General features: G+C 41.5%; 1 long non-coding RNA gene across 2 annotated transcripts in view; it reads right to left on the bottom strand.

The window, feature by feature from the left end:
- Positions 1-15,604, bottom strand: part of LOC147917286 (uncharacterized) — a 190,921-nt gene extending 175,317 nt beyond the window's left edge. Inside the window, exons 1-5 of one of the 2 annotated variants that reach the window (XR_015551971.1) lie at positions 14,209-15,604; positions 13,845-14,003; positions 10,619-10,734; positions 2,744-2,833; positions 2,547-2,637 (exon numbers count right to left, since the gene is read on the bottom strand). This is a non-coding gene — a long non-coding RNA (uncharacterized LOC147917286). Of the gene's footprint in view, positions 1-2,546; positions 2,834-10,618; positions 10,735-13,844; positions 14,004-14,208 lie in introns of both variants that reach the window. The other variant, XR_015551970.1, reaches the window with a different exon arrangement.
- Between the last annotated feature and the right edge of the window lie 1,380 nt (positions 15,605-16,984).

Below are 16,984 nucleotides of genomic sequence, written 5' to 3'. Positions count from 1 at the left end.
ATATTGTCGGACGACTCTGCAGGCTAGAAGTCCAAAATCAAGGTGTCAGCAGGAGGGCCATGCTCCCTCTGAAACCTATAGGGAAATCCCTCCTTGCCTCTTCCTAGATTCTGGTGGTTTTGCTGGTGTTCCTTGGCTTGTAGATGATTCACTCCAATCTGACATCTTCTCATGTTCTCCCTGTGTCTCTTCACATCATATTTCCTCTGTGTATGTCTGTCTCTGTGTCTAAATTTCCCCTTTTTATAAGGACACCAGTTATATTGGATCAGGGCCCATCCCTAGACCTCATTTTAACTTGTAAAAAACATATTTTCAGGGGCCAGCCCGGTGGCGCAAGCGGTTAAGTGCACGCGCTCCGCTGCAGCGGCCCTGGGTTCACCGGTTCGGATCCCTGGCGCGCACCGCTGCCCTGCTTGGCAAGCCATGCTGTGGCGGCCTCCCATATAAAGTAGAGGAAGATGGGCATGGATGTTAGCCCAGGGCCAGTCTTCCTCAGTAAAAAAAAGAGGAAGATTGGCAGATGTTAGCACAGGGCTGATCTTCCTCACAAGCAAACAAGAAACATATTTTCAAATAAGGTCACATTCTGAAGTACCGGGGGTTAGGACTCTAGCATATCTTTTTTGGGAGACACAATCCAACCCACAACAGGTGGTATTGCTTGAGCATAGGATTCACAGAGAAAGAGGACTGGGTAGAAAGCAGACAGAGGTAGTCAGTGAGGCTAGAAGAGAACTCTGTGATGCTGTGGAGCTTGCACTTTATTTTATAGCAAATAAAGAAACACTAGTGGCTTTTACCCAGAGGACCAGTTAGATCAGATCCATGTTTTAGAAATTACCTCAGATGACCATGTTGAGAATGGATTGGACCACGGGGAGCCTGGAAAGAAGGATATCATGGATGGGTTTTACTACTGTTCAGGAGAATCACGTGGGGTCCGTCCTGGAGTAGAGCCCTGGGCTAGAACAGGAAGGAACAGATGCAGGAGAGATTTGGTGGCAGAGTAGACCAAGCACAATTGTGCACACCTCCATCTTCTCTAGAAAGGAAGGTCCTTGAGGGCAGAGTCCACGTCCTACTCATTTTGAATCCTTTCACCACATCTAACACTAAGGCTTGTGATTTAGTCAGCTCAGGCTGCCATAACAAAATACCATAGACTGTGGGGCTCAAGAGACAAAAATTAATATTCTCACAGTTCTGGACGTTGGAAGTCCAAGCACGGTTGGTTTCTATTCTGAGGCCTCTTCTCTTGGCTTGCACGCAGCCACCATCTTACTGTGTGCTCACATGACCTTCTCTTTGTGCGTGCACAGGGAGAGAGGGAGAGAGAGCAAGAAAGCAGGTTCTCTGGTGACTCTTCTTAAAAGAGCTCTAATCCCATGGTGGGGCCTCACTCTCATGACCCCACCTAACCCTAATCACTTCCCAAGACCTCATCTTCAAATTCTACCACATTGAGTGTTAGAGCTTCAACACAAGAATTTTTGGGGGTACTCAAACATTCAGTCCATAACATTTTGTACACAACACTTTGTAGAGGGTTCAAAAAATATAATAAAATGAAAAGATGAAAGAATCTGCTCTTAACATTGGGATTTAGGGGGCCAGATTAAATAGAGGAGACCCTACTAAATTTGAATTTTGAATAAACAACAAATATATTTAGTATAAGAATGTCTAATAACTAAGAAGCTATTTGCTATTTATCTGAAATTCAAATTTAACTGAGGATCCTGTATTTTTATTTGCTAAATCTGGTAACCTATAGGTATATTTAAAAAAAAAAAGTCGTATGTTTTCTGACGCAGCAAGACCTCAATATATTTGGGACATGCAACATTTGGGATACATTTATCCTACAAAAAGCATTCACTGTTTATCTGAAATTACAATGTAACTAGCCCTGCATTTTTATTTGCTAAATCTAGCAACCCTAATTAGGAAGATTTGTTGATTAATAGGGTAATAAAAAGTAATAAAGAAAAATTCCAAAGGATATAAACAAAAAAGAGAATCAATTTTCCATGCAAATAAAAACTGCAGGCTCTCTATTGAAGCTCCTGTCTGTAGGAAGTGTATCTTACTCATCCTCTTCCCCTAGTACCTATAAAAGCATTCAATAAATATCATTAAATAAGCATTTATTGGAGTTCCAAAGGACTCTGAATTACGAGACGTTCCAACAGATATGATATCGCTACCCCAACTCCAACTTCCCAGGTTGTAGAAGGCTCCAGACCTGCAATCTGAATTTGATCCAGAGGGTCCTGGAGGTTTGGGAACTAACAATGGAAGATACAAATCTAGAACCCTGTAGGCCCACAGCCCTGACCGGCAGCCCACCAAGTCAGTACTCGTGGCTTGTACGGTGTGGAAGGGCAGGCAGTGCTGCTGGCACACCCCGTCTGCTGAGGACATGGTCTGCCTCTGGCTCCCTAACTCTCCACAGAGCCTGCTGCCCCATTTTGTTCTCGCCTTTACTCTAGCCCTGGTCTCCTGCCGCATACTGTGATGGGTTTGTTCATTTTGCCACCTACCTTGTACATAGGAGAGAAACTCCTTATGGGAAGCACCATCGAGAGATTCCTGCAGCTCCAGCTGGGGGCCTGGGCTCTGCTGGGGTCAGGCCTGCCAGAATCTGACATCAGCACCATTTCTTTCACTGAGTTCCCCAGGCTGACTCTCCTCTTCTGTGCGCACTGCCACCTTTTCACTTGACACATTTTCTACTTACATTTAAGCCTCCGAGATCCAGTATGATCCTAATCCTGGAGCTTAATGCATCTGATGAAATGTTTGTTTTGGACAAGATTCGAGTTGAAACCTTGAAAAAGCCAACAGAAACCTTTTCTTGTCCATTATCTACTTAAGATTTCCTAAGTTAAGATAAGCATGAATAAGACTTCTACGACTTAACTCAAAGCGTTGAGGCTCATGAAAATCTCATCGGTAACCTGGATCTCCCCTCTACCTACTTCCACACCTGTAAACAGAAGAGAGTGAGGAGGTAGAAACAGGGAGTTGTTCTAATGGGTATCAGTGCCTGCTCCATAGTTCAGTTTCTTGCATATTAAGTGTTCTCACTTCTGAATTCTAATGTCTTTAAGTCCAGCACTTTCTAAGTATCTGCCACGCAGTAGGTTTCCAATATTTGTTTCCTTCCCTGCAAGCAGTCCCTGATGGAAGTATACTCAGCTTTCAAATGAGTGTAAGCCTAGAAATACCCCAAAATGGGGAGTCCTCGAGGAGGGGCTGACAGGGGATCTTTTCAGTCCATGTTTCCAATAAGTCCTGGGAATTATTTCTGACTATAATGACATGACCAAAAAAGTCAGATCATTGCCCTAGCAAGCACATTGGCTCACTGCCCAGTGAAGATGATGAACTTTATACAAATATGACAGCCCAGCGGTCACACAGTCATAGGATGTATATGAATAATGTCAGTATGCTCCCCAACTGCACTAAAAGTAGAGTCTTCAAAACAGAATTAAGAAAATATAAATAAAATTCCTAATAGCTGGGTATTCTTAAAAAAATAACAGACTAACTCACTATGGGAACATTATGGATTTCCTTCCTTGAGTTTGTGTCTGTTTAAATAGGCTATTCCTCTATATAGCAATCTTTACGAGAGCTCCCCTAAAAATCAGAGCAATACATCTAACAACCTTTGGAGGACTGGTCCCAGGATCCTAAGGAACTTTTCTATTCTTACATTCAACTCTCTGAAGCTTGCTCCTTATCTCTGAGCTTTTTTTCTTTTTTATCTCATCAGAACGTTCCCAAATTGCCTCTGTTGGTAAATTATTCATATAAGGCAAAAGCTTTTAAATAGATTTGACAAGACAACTTCTTTAGCAAAGTCATTAAGATAAGAGACCTCAGCAGAGCTGGACTTTATTGAGATTAGACACAAAGCCTGGCTGTGTGAACCGTGGTTTTTCTCTTCTTTCCCTTTCTATCTCACAATTGTTTTTTTTTTGGTATCTTTAACTAAATGTCATTCAGTATAACAAATCACCACTTTGCCACAAGTAATGTAGGTTTCTGGCAGTGTGCAAAACCGTTTCACTTGCAGGATTATAAAACATTGAACATGGAAATGTAGCCTGAGGACAAAAATTCATTCAAAGTTCAGAGGTGATTTCAGATACAGTGAACGTTAAAGACAACCTCTTTCTGGAGGTTCTGATGACAACAATAATAGAACAATTGGGTTAAGACTGGGTGCAGTATGTGTGTTTGCCCGAGAAAAACACATGAATGACATTCTTGAAAAGCACATATGTGCTTATTTAGACAATACTTAGTGGCTGCAGAGTTTTCATGCTAAGAAAAACATATGTTCAAACTTCAGTATTACCAGTTGATGACCTCAAAATCCGCTGTCAGCGTGAACTCAAAAGAATCAACATAGTTTATCCTGTGGTGTTTTTAGGCAATAAAGTTTAAAGGGCAATCTGAGTAGGGAGAAAATCGTAGCAGCCAAATGACGATATTATTTAGGAAGCAGAACACAAAAGAGAGCCAAGAACTTCAAAGTTTCTGTCCAGCTGTTCCGATCTTCCTCTCCATATATAATTAATTAATTAATTCAACTCCACACATAATTACAGTCAATTTGCATTAAACCTGGTGTTAATGATTAAACAATGCTGACTGTAGAACTTTACAGTCTCAATTGTGTTTACTAAACCTGAAAAATAACCCAGGTTTGAGAAAATACCTTATTTGTTCTTGACTCATCCATTATATTGTTATAGTCTCTTGAAGACTTCAACTTGTCAAAAACTGCTTTAGTTCCCTTATAAAAATAAAATATAGCATGCGGAAAGCAAGATTCTTCTTGGATCATGTGGTTCTCCTGTCCCAAGAAGATTACCTTCTGAGGCGACCCTGTGCTGAGGACGAGCATTAGAGACCCAAGCAGGGGGCAAAACATGATGAGAAGGATGAAACAAAGGACCAACCAATGTAGACAGCCAGGGTTTTCCTCAGTAGGTCATTAAATGCTCTTTTTTGGTTTCCATATTGCCACTGACTGCAATGCGAGTAGGCATTATGACACTTGAGACATGGCACTACTCTATTTCTCCTTCATGACATGTTACACTTTGGAAGAATTTTAAATGTTCTTTATCCAAAGTTCACAAAAAGTCAGTCCCCAGGCCAAACATAACCTCATCTATGTTTTGTTGAAATCATAAAATTGTTTTTTTTCAGTATGTTTTAATTGTAAACTTTAGTAATGATGAGATTCTGTATGTAAACATCTATGTCAGGCTCCTTTTGGATACCTAGAGGTAGGAGTCATATTTGAGGCTGAGTTACTGTATCTTCTTTAGAACTAGTACACCACTTTGCCAAAGTTTCAATCTAGCCTGCAAGCTTCTCTTATGTACATAGCCAACCTGGATCCTGTGAAGATATTTGGCTTTCTAACTCTCGCTCTAGCCCAGCCCACTAATTTTTCAGATGAGAGATCCAAGGCTCAGAAAGGGCAACTTGTCCAAAAATCAACAGCCAATACCAGAGTCAGGCTACAGCCTAGTGCTTTCCATTGCACCTCTCTACCTCTGCTTTTTGATGTCCTACCTGATCATGATTCTGGAATACTGACTACCATGGCACATCATAATTACAATAACCACAACTATGAAATATACCTTTTCAATGAACAAATTCAAGGGGTTATAATAAGATATAAAATGTAGGCTACAGGGGCCAGCCCCATGGCCTGGTGGTTAAGCTTGGTGTGCTCCACTTCAGCGGCCCGGAGTTCAGTACCCAAACATGGACCAACACAACTCATTGGTGGCCATGTTCTGGCAGTGACCCACATACAAAATAGAGGAAGATTGGCACAGATGTTAGCTCAGGGCGAATCTTCCTCAACCAAAAAAAGCAGAAGATTGGCAACAGATGTTAACTCAGGGTGAATCTTCCTCAGCAAAAAAAAAAGTAGGTTAGAAACTAAACCTCAACATTGGTGACATTTATTGACTGGTGATATTTAGGGTTTTCGCAATATTTCTAAGCAATGCAATATGTGGATTAAAGCCATATTTGGGGCCAATGTAGCTAGAAAAATGTAGCAGTCAAATTATGATATTATTTAGCAAGCAGGACTCAAAAGAAAACCAAGAACTTCAATGTTTCTGCCCAGCTGCTCAGACCTTCTCCTCTCTATATAATTATAAGTGTATTGATTAGAATTTGAAAAATATGGAAACTAATTTTTGGTTTGAAGCCAGTTTTCTTTAGCCAATAGGATAGATCACGCCTTCGTCACATGTTTGGACTGGTTCCCTTAATACGAGGTGTTAAAACAGATAAGTGTGAAAAGTCTATTCTTCTTTGATTGTTGGAATCTGATTAAAATTTTATTAAGAGCACTGTAGTTGTTAGATGTAAATCACTGTTTAAAATGGATTGTTAAGAGAGTCTTCCTAAAGCTGTGAGTCGGATTTCAACACCCCACGTTGCACCTGTACACCTCCACACTTTCACAGCCTGAGGTAACCACAGACGGAATCTTGGAGTACTGCCAGGTCTCTGAAGTCCAAGCAAATCAATAATCATGGAATCCTTTTAACTTTGGGAAGGCCCATTCTGCTTTTAATCCCACACTGGGGTCGCCATTTGCATTGGCATACCCATTTGCATTGGTACTGACCAACAGACAGTACCAAGGCTCTGAGGTTCTCAGAATTCAAAATTAATAACTCACATTAAATAGATGACTCCTGTTCTCTTATGTGACATAGTCCCAAACTGTTGGGGACATAGTCCGAGTACAAAATGTTGCCATAAAATTTATGTTTTACTGCCTGCTTCCTCTTGAGATCACACCCACTTCCCCAAGTGTTGTCAGTAGGGAATAGTGGAATGCAAGGGGAATGATGAGAACACAAGGGGCAGAGATCCCAAGGGGACTGGGAGGTTGGCATTTAGGCACAGACTCCACCGTAAGTGCTGGCCCTCACCCACGATTTCTACTTCCTTTCTCTGACCATCACAACCACGTGCACATAACTCCATATTTCTGTTAACTCAGAATCCACATTCCTGCTTTGAAAATCATGAAAGTGCTGTGGCCCAGGATTCTATAATTGGAATATCACAGTTTTCTCTTTTATAAAATGAAGAGCTTGGACTGATCTCTAATATCAAAAATCAAAAGTTCTAAGATCTTGTGCATTATTAGTTACTTAGCAAAATCCTACTAATTCAGAAATATAACAGCTTGACATTGTAGAGAAGATGCTGCTGTGTGATTAATACTCACCTGACAAAAGGCTATATAGCTTCTTCTCTTTTGACAGTGGGTTTCAGAGTTTATAGCATCTTTTCAGGTTAGCTCAACAAACATTTCTTTAGCCTTTTAGATATTGGGGGCACAGATATGCAATCAACCATTCCACAAATATTTGAGGAGATAACATTTGAATTGACACACAAATATCGTGTCTAGGCAGAGAAGACAACAAATGCAAAGACCCTAAGACCTAAGTTTGGCATGTTGGAAGAGCTTTAAGAACGTAAAGAAGGCCAATACTTGTAGGGGAGCCTACAGTAGCGGGAGATGAGGCCCAGCAGGAGGCCAGGATCAGACCATATAGATCAGGGACAGACTTCAGATTTCATTCTGAGTGCAACTTAGGTTTTAGTCTACGTGCTGCTGCAGAAGCAGAGAGCAGCATGTAACTCAACAAGATTGATGGGGTGAGGCAACCTGAATGAACTGCAAAAGTTTATGGCCAAGCCACGTCTTAAAGGATTAACATGTATTAGCAGGAGAAAGGAGAGTAGGAAAAAAGGTTAGAAAGGAAAAAGAAAACAGGAGAAAGAGAGAAGGCAGTTGAGGTGGAAGAAACACAATGAATAAAGACACGGGATTTTCACGGTGTTTTGGGGAAGCCATAAGGGGTTGAGAGTTGCTAGTGCATAAAATAGGAGAGAGGAGAGGCTGTATGTGAGACTGAGAAAGCGGGCAGGTGCTAGAAATGATGATATTACAATCATAGCTACTCAGATATATAGAACACATTTGCTTTACTTATGCTAAAATTCTATATTTTATTAGACTACACCTGTGGCCAGACAGCTTACAATCTTACGCACCTTGCTTTTCCTCTCAGCATCTAACATAGTGCTAGTAGATATTTAATAAATACTTGTAGCTTGAGGAACATTAAGTAACCTCATTGACAATTTCTACTCATTTCTGCCCAATGTATCACCAGGGTTTTCACCAAATCAGGTAGATCAAGACAACTTGCAGGCATTGATAATTGCTGCTTAGAATTCATGGTGAAATCATGTTCAAAGGACCCCATCACCAGTCTTATTTCTGGCCTATAAAATTAACAGGACATCCAACTTGTTAAGATGACTCGTCTTGCTTGAGTAATGCTTTATTACCTCACCTGAAGTGCAAAGCAACTTCCTGAGGGAAGATTTCACAGGAAATAATAATAACATATATAAAAGCTTTATAGTTTTCAAAATACTTTTACATATATAATGTTTTATCCTCATAGCAACTCTTTGAGTTAGGCAAGATAGAAATTACCATTTTCATTTTATTTCTGTGAAAATTGAGGCTCAGAGAGGTCACACAACTGATAGACTGGAGCCAGAATTAGAACCCCTTGACTCCCTTAGTTTGTCACCATGTGGTTTCCCTGAAAAATAATTTTAAGACAAACAAATGCATTGTAATTTTATTATTTAGGTAAAAAAAAGGGCAATGAATTTGCTGTAAGTTAATCTTTTGTGTAAAGGCTCTGCCTTTGTTCTTCTTCCATTTCTTTATTGAACAAATATTAATCCAGTGCCTACTAAGTACCAGATATTTTTCTAGTCACTAAGATATAACAAAATAAACAAGAATCTCTGCCCCCATGTGGTTTACATTCTAGCAGGAGGTAGACAATAATCAGGTAAACTGCAGAGAATGTCAGAGGATGACAAGTGTTACGTTGTGTGATAAAGCAGGGAAGGGAGATGGGAGCCACAGGGTGGGTGGGTGGGTGTGGTTTTAAATAGAAGGGTCAGGAAAGGCATGCTGAGATGATGGCATTTGAGCAAAGGTCTGAGGAAGGTAATGCAGAGAGCCAAGTGGATAGGGGGCGGAAGAGATTCAGGGGGATAAAATAGCAATTGCCAGAGCCCTGACATGGCAAAATGCCTGACTTATTGGAGGAACAGCAAGGGGTTCCACGTGGCTGGAGCAGAGGGTACGATTGGGAGGAGATGCAGGTAGAGTTAATGAGGGGTGTGTTGGGGGTGAGGAAGCCATTGGAGGATTTTGAGCAGAAGATTGACATTATCTATTTTACTTTTTGTGTGTGTGTGTGTGAGGAAGATCGGCCCTGAGCTAACATCTGCCAATCCTCCTCTTTTTGCTGAGGAAGACTGGCCCTGGGCTAACATCCATGCCCATCTTCCTCCACTTTATATGGGACACCACCACAGCATGGCTGGACAAGCAGCACGCCTGGGATCCGGTGCGTCGGTGCGTGCCCAGGATCCGAACCGTCAAACCCCAGGCTGCCACAGCAGAGCGGGCGTACTCAACCGCTTGTGCCACAGGGCCAGCCCCCCTCTTTTTTTTTTTTTTTTTTAATTTTACTTTTTAAAAGGATTATTCTGACTGCTATGAGAAGAATAGACTATATGGAGGAGATGGTGGTAATGACAGACATAACAAGGCTCATATAGAGAAGGTTGCACTCATCCAAGGGAAAGATGACACTGGCTGAGATCAGGGTGGCAGCAGTGGAGAAGAAGAGGTTCAGCTGAGAATATATTTTGAAAGTGGGGCCAAAAGGACTTGCTTAAGGACTAAATATAGATTGTGAGAGATAAATATTTTTGCTGAGTCCCCACCATGTGCCAGGAACTTGGTTAAGCTTGGTTAATCCAACATTGGGATGCAATGATGCTATGATAGACACGGTTCTTTCCTTTGTTGTGTAGCTACCTCCTGATTCGGCAAGTGGCCATATCTATTAAAATACCCTCATTTGTTTCAGTGTTTCCTGTTACCGCAATTCTTACCCATCACCCCAGGTCTGAGCAAGTCAACTATTTTCATTTGCCCTCAATTTCTTCAAAGGGAGTTGATAGAACAAACAAAGGTCCTTCTAGCTTCAATACTCTGAGTCAGTGCATCTAAAAACAAGTGGAGGGGTGTCTCTTTTGCATTATCTTCTACAAGAAGGGACTACATTTTGCAGGTAACATAGGAAATGTTGGGATCAGGAGATATGAGGAGGCCTCCCTTATATCTGTACCCTCCCCTGAAAGCCTGTGATTGCCAACACGACTGTCACAGACTCTGAATCGCAGTCAATAACCCACTAAAGCACCACCTCCAGTGTGCAAAAAAATGAGACCCAAGAGAGTTCCACCTTTGCGGAAATCCCTGGCTACTTCCTTATGATGCCAAGGAGGGCAATGAAGGAGGACACTTGGCTCTGCTGTCCTGCAACCGTGGCTTAGAGAGCCAGGTTTACAGAACTCAGCCTTTCTGTGCCCTAGCTTGATCTCTCCAAGTTGGTGAAAGGCCTTGTTCATATCTCATTGTCTCAATATTTACCATTGCTCCTTCTTTCTCTTTGTTTTCTCAGTGGAGAAAGCTACACAGACTTTGGATGATACATAAGGTGTATTCTAGCCATCACATCCATTCTCGTCATCACAGCAGAAGTCCAGCTGGGGAAACAGGAGCGGAACGTTTGCTCAGGAAGAGCCCAGGAAAAGACAGTGACGCAGTGACTTCCAAAACCAGAGTTACTTCCTCTCACACATCAGCCCTCTGCCCAAGGAGATGCATGGGAGCCGAATGGCTTCCAAATGGCTTCTCCTGCCTCCTAATTTGCTCAGCGCTGTTCACTTGCTCTCAACTGTCTTACTTCTCAAAGCTGTCACCCTGTCTGTCACTCACGCCCTACCTTTCCCCTCCAGGTTAATGGATGATTCCACTTCTCTGTCTCCAACCTCAGCTAACCCTCTCAGAGAGTGTAGCTTTTCTCTGCTCATCCGTGTCTCCAACTGGCCTCGTACACAGAACTTGGAAAAGAGGCATAGCTAAAAAAAAGTCATGCTCTGGTAAGTTTCTGTGTATAGACTCTTGTGACACTACCTCATTTTGTTTCCATAAAGATTCTTTGCCATGGAGAAAATTTGTCCTGGGGCACAAATCCATTGACCAATAGCAGGCTCGGTCCTGCTGCGTCCCGGCACACTACGCCTCTACAAATTGCTGTTCTTTATCTCCTTCCCTTGGCCTTTGTCTTATCCGGTTTCTGTCCTTATTTTCAGGTGTCCAGGGAGTATTTCTTCTCTTGGTTCTCCTCCCCTTACAAATTCATAGTTGTTCTGAACTTCTCCCTCCTGTATCTCTTCCTGGAGGTTCTGTGCTTCAGATGTATGGACTGTTAGATGCAGATCCATGCAGACTTATGGTTACTTTCTACACAGTCCTGTATTTCTTCCAGTGACTGGGAGGTTTTTGCTGGATACACTTATAAATGTTTGTTTGTGTGTAGAAGGAGGTTGTTATTATTTTTAAAGCAAAAATCTTCTACAGCACTGTGTAGCCCTTGCCAGAGGAAGTCACAATCTGGCTGCCTCTCTTCCAGAAAAAACTCTACCATGCCGTTCCTTGAGCCAAGGCCAGAGTCAGCATGTGGCACTGGCCCGGGGCCAAGAGGGCTCTGCTACTGGCAGGGAGGTGGTGACAGGCTGACGGGGACTCAGAATCCTCTCATCACACTTTCTCAGGGAACTAGTTCAAATTTATTTCCCTGGTTCATGCATTCCATTATAGTCCAAGCCAGCAAGCACCACATAAAAAGGAGATTTTTAAATACGCTTAAAACTACACGATTGTTTTCACATGATTGGGTTCAGTAAATTATGGGGGAGGAAAGGTACTGGGAGCTTTTCCTGTGCACAGAAATATGTGGTCACACCTTCAGGATTAGGAAATAAAATGATACTGGTAACTTGTCCTCCAGGTGGAGGTGAGGAGAAATAAAGGTTTTAGGGAGTTCTTTGCCAAATAGTGATTTTGACTTGCCAAGATCTTCCTGGACTAGCTCTGGCTTTCCTGAGAAGGTCCAGGAAACATGTGGCACTGGCCAGATGTGAGGAAACCCTTCAACCTGCCCGCAGCCCCTCTTCCAGCTGAGAACTGGAATGGTGAGTCCACCTGGCTGTGTGAAGACAAAGAAGTCCTTCTCTCTGCCTGTAGCTTTATGGATTGGCAGCTCCGGAAAAGCCTCCCTTTGATCTTGAGCTTTGACGGGATCAAACGAGCTGCTTTAGTGGGTGGGAATGCGGCTCTGAAAATCCTACCTTTTGTCAGTAAAGCATTTCTCCTTCTCCTCCTGGGGCAGGTGCATCGGGAGGATGGAGTCTGCTTTCCAGGCCCTGAGCCAGATGTTCCTTCTTGCAACAAGTAGAACAAAGGCGTGAAAGTGAGATCAGGGCAGCAACTGACAAGGCCTTGTCCACAAATGAGCTCTGCTGGGTTTGGGAGTTAGTTCTTGATGTGTTCCTTCCTGAAACCTGCTTTAAGTACACTGCATTTTACAAAGGCCAGAAATCAGCTGCTTTGGTGTTAACTGTGCTGATCATGACTTCTCAGAGCTTTTAGATTTTGTTTGGAAGAGGGCTCACCTTTCAGCAATGGGATTTGGGCTAACATCCTTTGATTTATGAGATATGTTTCAACCCTTTTCAGCCTAGGATCCCAGACTCCTTCCGAATGCCAAAACAGCCTTTAAATAACCACTTTTATTCCCTCAGCCTATGCTGCTACTATGACAGCAGAACCAGAAAAGAAAAATTGGATCATGGTTTATTTCCTGAGGACCATTCCAACATGACTCTGAGGTCATGCTGTTAAAATCTTACGTCAGGTAGATATTTAATGCATTTCTCAAGCTCACCTGAATTAAGAAAATTCAGCATACTCTCTTATTCCTGGATAAGTTTAACACTGTTTCCTTATAAATGTTTTCCAGAAATTGCCTTTAATACTTTTAGGGAAGAGTTACTGGTGTTTATGCCTCCAAATGAGTCCATAACCATTCAAGCTAACAGTTGAAATTTTCTTGGTGATGTTTATATTTCATTCAGCATCCTTTGGAACCAAATCTCCTAGGGTATATTCTGCAAATCTGTAGTCCCAGGAGAATGCTCCTTGAAGAGAGAACTCCATAGCCAAAGGAGTTAGGAAAATATTTGAGTACCACAGTTACTTCTTGAAATTCTCACTGTGCATTACATTTAAAGTCTCTCAGAAGAAACTTGTTAAATATCATTTAACCCACATATCCCTAAATTATCTGACCAGAGGAACTGTTTTCCATATAATGATTAATATCCCATGGAACTAACTCTTGAGGGAGACACCATGAGATATTCTGCCTTAGAGCACAATCGTAGAATATACCTGGAGCACTTTCTCTGCAGATTCCCAGGCCCTTTCCTGGGGATCTGACCAGGTAGATGAGAGTGGGGCTGGAGTGGGGCCCTGGGAAGCTGATTTTTAACAAGGACTCCAGATGATTCTTATTGAAGAGGTACATTTCAGAAATTCTGACTTTCTGTACATCTACTTTCTCCATCCCCTACCATGCACACACACACACACACACACACACACAAATATATGCTAGTTTATGAAAGCATACCATAAAGTATACGAACCCCTGAAGGTAATATTCAGGTCTTATTCTCCTTGGAATAAGAAGGAAGAGATAATGTGGGCAGTGACACTCTAACTCAAGTTGAAACATACAAAGTCACTCTACCTTTTTATCACCAGGCCTCCAAGAATAATGAGCACATCAGCCTAAGAGAGTACAGAAGGTGGAATAGGATGGTGGTTAAGCACGCAGGCCTGGAATGCAGCCACCTCGGTTTGTGATCCTTGCTCTACCGTTCTGTTTTCCAAGCTTCAGTTTCCTCATCTGTAAAATCAGGGATCATAAAAATAATACTATTCTCCAACATAAGGTATTACAGAGGATTAAATTAGACAACATAGGTAAATTACTTAGTATAACACCTGGCATGTTATAAGCATTTGATAAATATTAGCTATTATTTTTTAAGCAAATATTTTAGGAGGCATGAAAATACATGAAAGAAGGGAAAAGAGAAAGTCTTGGATACCTGGAAAATCATCCCAGCAGAAAGCTCCTCTGAGTACAACACAAAATAGGACACGGTGAGTTTGCTTTTTGTCTTATCTGTGTTGCTATCAGCAGCTCCCAGACTCCTGCAATGGGAGTAGGTTAGCATTTCTGGATGTATCCCCTGTTCCCTGGGCTTTTAAGCCTTCCAAGCTCCGGTCCACCAGCACCCAGGGCTTGCCTCACCTTCCTCATCAAACAAATGCAAGGCAGCACAAAAAGGGTTACAGCCATGTTTCTAAACAAATAAGAACTGCCAAGGCTTGGTGCTGATATGAAATTATAATCAACGCCTTCACGGATTGGTAGTATTTATCATGTTGTTAGCATTGTAAATTTGTACCATTGTAGATAGGAGTCACACAGCTTGAGGCCCTGTACCTTCCCCTATTGTTTTCCCTGTGTTATGATAAATTTCCAGCAACACTTGATTAAAACTGCCAATTTGTTGGGAATAAAGAGAATCTCTCGACACCACCAGGACTAATTACGTTGTCCTTGCCAAAGGGGTAGTTGAATAATTGCATGCGATTATTGCACAGGCATGGCGCTTTCCACGTCAGTAGCAAAGCAATGAAGATTGATTCCCTTTAATTAATCATTCAAAAATAGCCCCCTTGTATCATTCCCCAAATAGGAGGGAGCATGTTCCTACATCTTTCTTCCAAAAGGCGCCTGGATGCAATTGGTTCCCTGATGAGATATCAAAATGTGTGTGCCTGTCTGAGATAGTAGGACCTTCTCTGTAATTGATTGTGGATCCTATTCTCCCAGTTCTTTATCCCCAGCCCTGAACTCTCTTTGTAATCTTAACAGCCTGGAGCACATTTACATAGCTTTCATTAATTGTAGTCTGGCTTCTCATTAGAAAGGAAGGCAACAACTCTTATCCGATCCAATCTAGGCTTTATTTTGCATTTCTACTAACATGATATATTGGGCTTAAGTATTCCTAGTGTTTGGTTTGGAGGACCAAAGTTTCCATATTATTAGCAGGCATTGATATACACTATTATATATATTTGCTTTGTTTGTTTATTGCTTTTTACAACAATATCCAAATTCAGCCTTGTTTATGTTTTGAAAACACTGATATCTACTTTCTCAATTCAATCCTTTAAGTTTTAAGATTCGGTAAGTCAATATCTTAAAATGTTTCTTGGTTTTTTCATATATTCTTATCATTAATATGTCTGTTAACAGTCTTTGCTCAGAAAAAAGATTCATTCAGCACCATTTGTTGATGGTCCTCTGCAAAAGACTTTTTCTTGATGCTTTGGAGAGATGCTAAAGAAGGATTGCATTGCTTTGTATTTGGGAGGCAAAATTGTGAAGTAGGAAATGTCCAATTTTGGCACATCTCCACTTCCCACACCCTGCTCTCACCAACTGTTCCTCTCTCTTGAATTTTCAGAAAATATAGTATTACTAAGTTTTTATATAATCTTATTTTCAACTTTTAAGTCACTAGAGGAATAGGGGAGGTGCCCATCTTAGTATGCCATTTCCTCTGTTTTTGGTTTGAAACTTCCTCACCAAAGTTCCTTCTCCTTTCCACTCCTCCTTGCCCACTCCTACACTCTGAATCAAAGCCCTTCCCTGGTCATCTTTCAAGGCTTAGTCCATCCAGCAGAGACAAAGGATAAAAAGAAGAGGGAGATGCAATATGTGGGGATCACATCAGGCTTTGTTCTGTGTATACCTGGATGCCCATCACTGTTATTTTTATTTCTTTACAATTAAAGATGCATTATTTGAATAAACTTTAAGAGTTAAGTGGCTGAATATCTGCTTGCATGGGATTGCCTCTTTAGTAAATTATAGAATCATGGATCTTGATGGTATCTCAAAGAGCATCTGTTCCAACATATTGGGATGAGAAAACTGAGGTCCCCAAAGAAGTGTTCCTTTCTATGAATGTTCAGCAGGGCATTATAAAAAGGAGGGGAAATTAGGGAGAAAGAATGGTAGATTAGCAGGAACGGCAGGAACACAGCTTAGGATAGGCACTAGAGGCTTTGGAGTCGGTCCTCTCTTAGAACCTCAACTCTGACACTGATGTTTAGCCCTTGAATCTCAGTGTTTGCATTGAATGTACAAAAATGACAACATCTTCCTTTAGGATTGTTGTAAGAATGAAAAGTCATACAAATCAAGCAATGAACACCAAAGAAATTCTTATTTAAAGACAGTGGAAATGTCAATGGCGATACCAAAGTGCAGTGCTTGCTGCCATGTTTTCCAGGCCTCAGTGTTTTGAGTTTTGAAAATAACTTTAATTTATTAATCAAGTGGTTTTCTTTTACCTCCTAGGAGTTTATTTTCACTCTGGAGTCAGTCGGGAATAAAATAAAATAAGAAAAAGTATCATCTGTGTCTCTCTAAGCTTCTCCCTCATCATCCCTCTTCCCACTATTAGATGCAGAAAGCAGAGATGGAGTAAGGGGACATATATATAATGGGTAGCTAGGAACTGGCAAATTTAAGTCCTTATGGCTCTGAGCTCATGAAAGATGGATGGATGACTATGACAACACTCAAGAAACTCCTAGAAGGAAGCTTCTGTTGACCTGCTCCATCTTGGAGAAACTTGGTATTGATACCCAGAAGCTTAAACTGTGGGACCCAGTTCTTGAACCCTCTACCTTAGGTGAGACTTAACTTCACCAACTGCCCTATGAGACCACCCTACTCATCCTCTCCTTAAGTTGGGAAGCCTCCCTTGACAGATGTTTCTTACTTAATACTATACATTA

Source organism: Ceratotherium simum, chromosome 4 (assembly GCF_057802395.1).
Source record: "Ceratotherium simum simum isolate JZ-2026a chromosome 4, ASM5780239v1, whole genome shotgun sequence".
NCBI lineage: Eukaryota > Metazoa > Chordata > Mammalia > Perissodactyla > Rhinocerotidae > Ceratotherium > Ceratotherium simum.
This window is presented reverse-complemented; position numbering and strand designations above follow the sequence as displayed.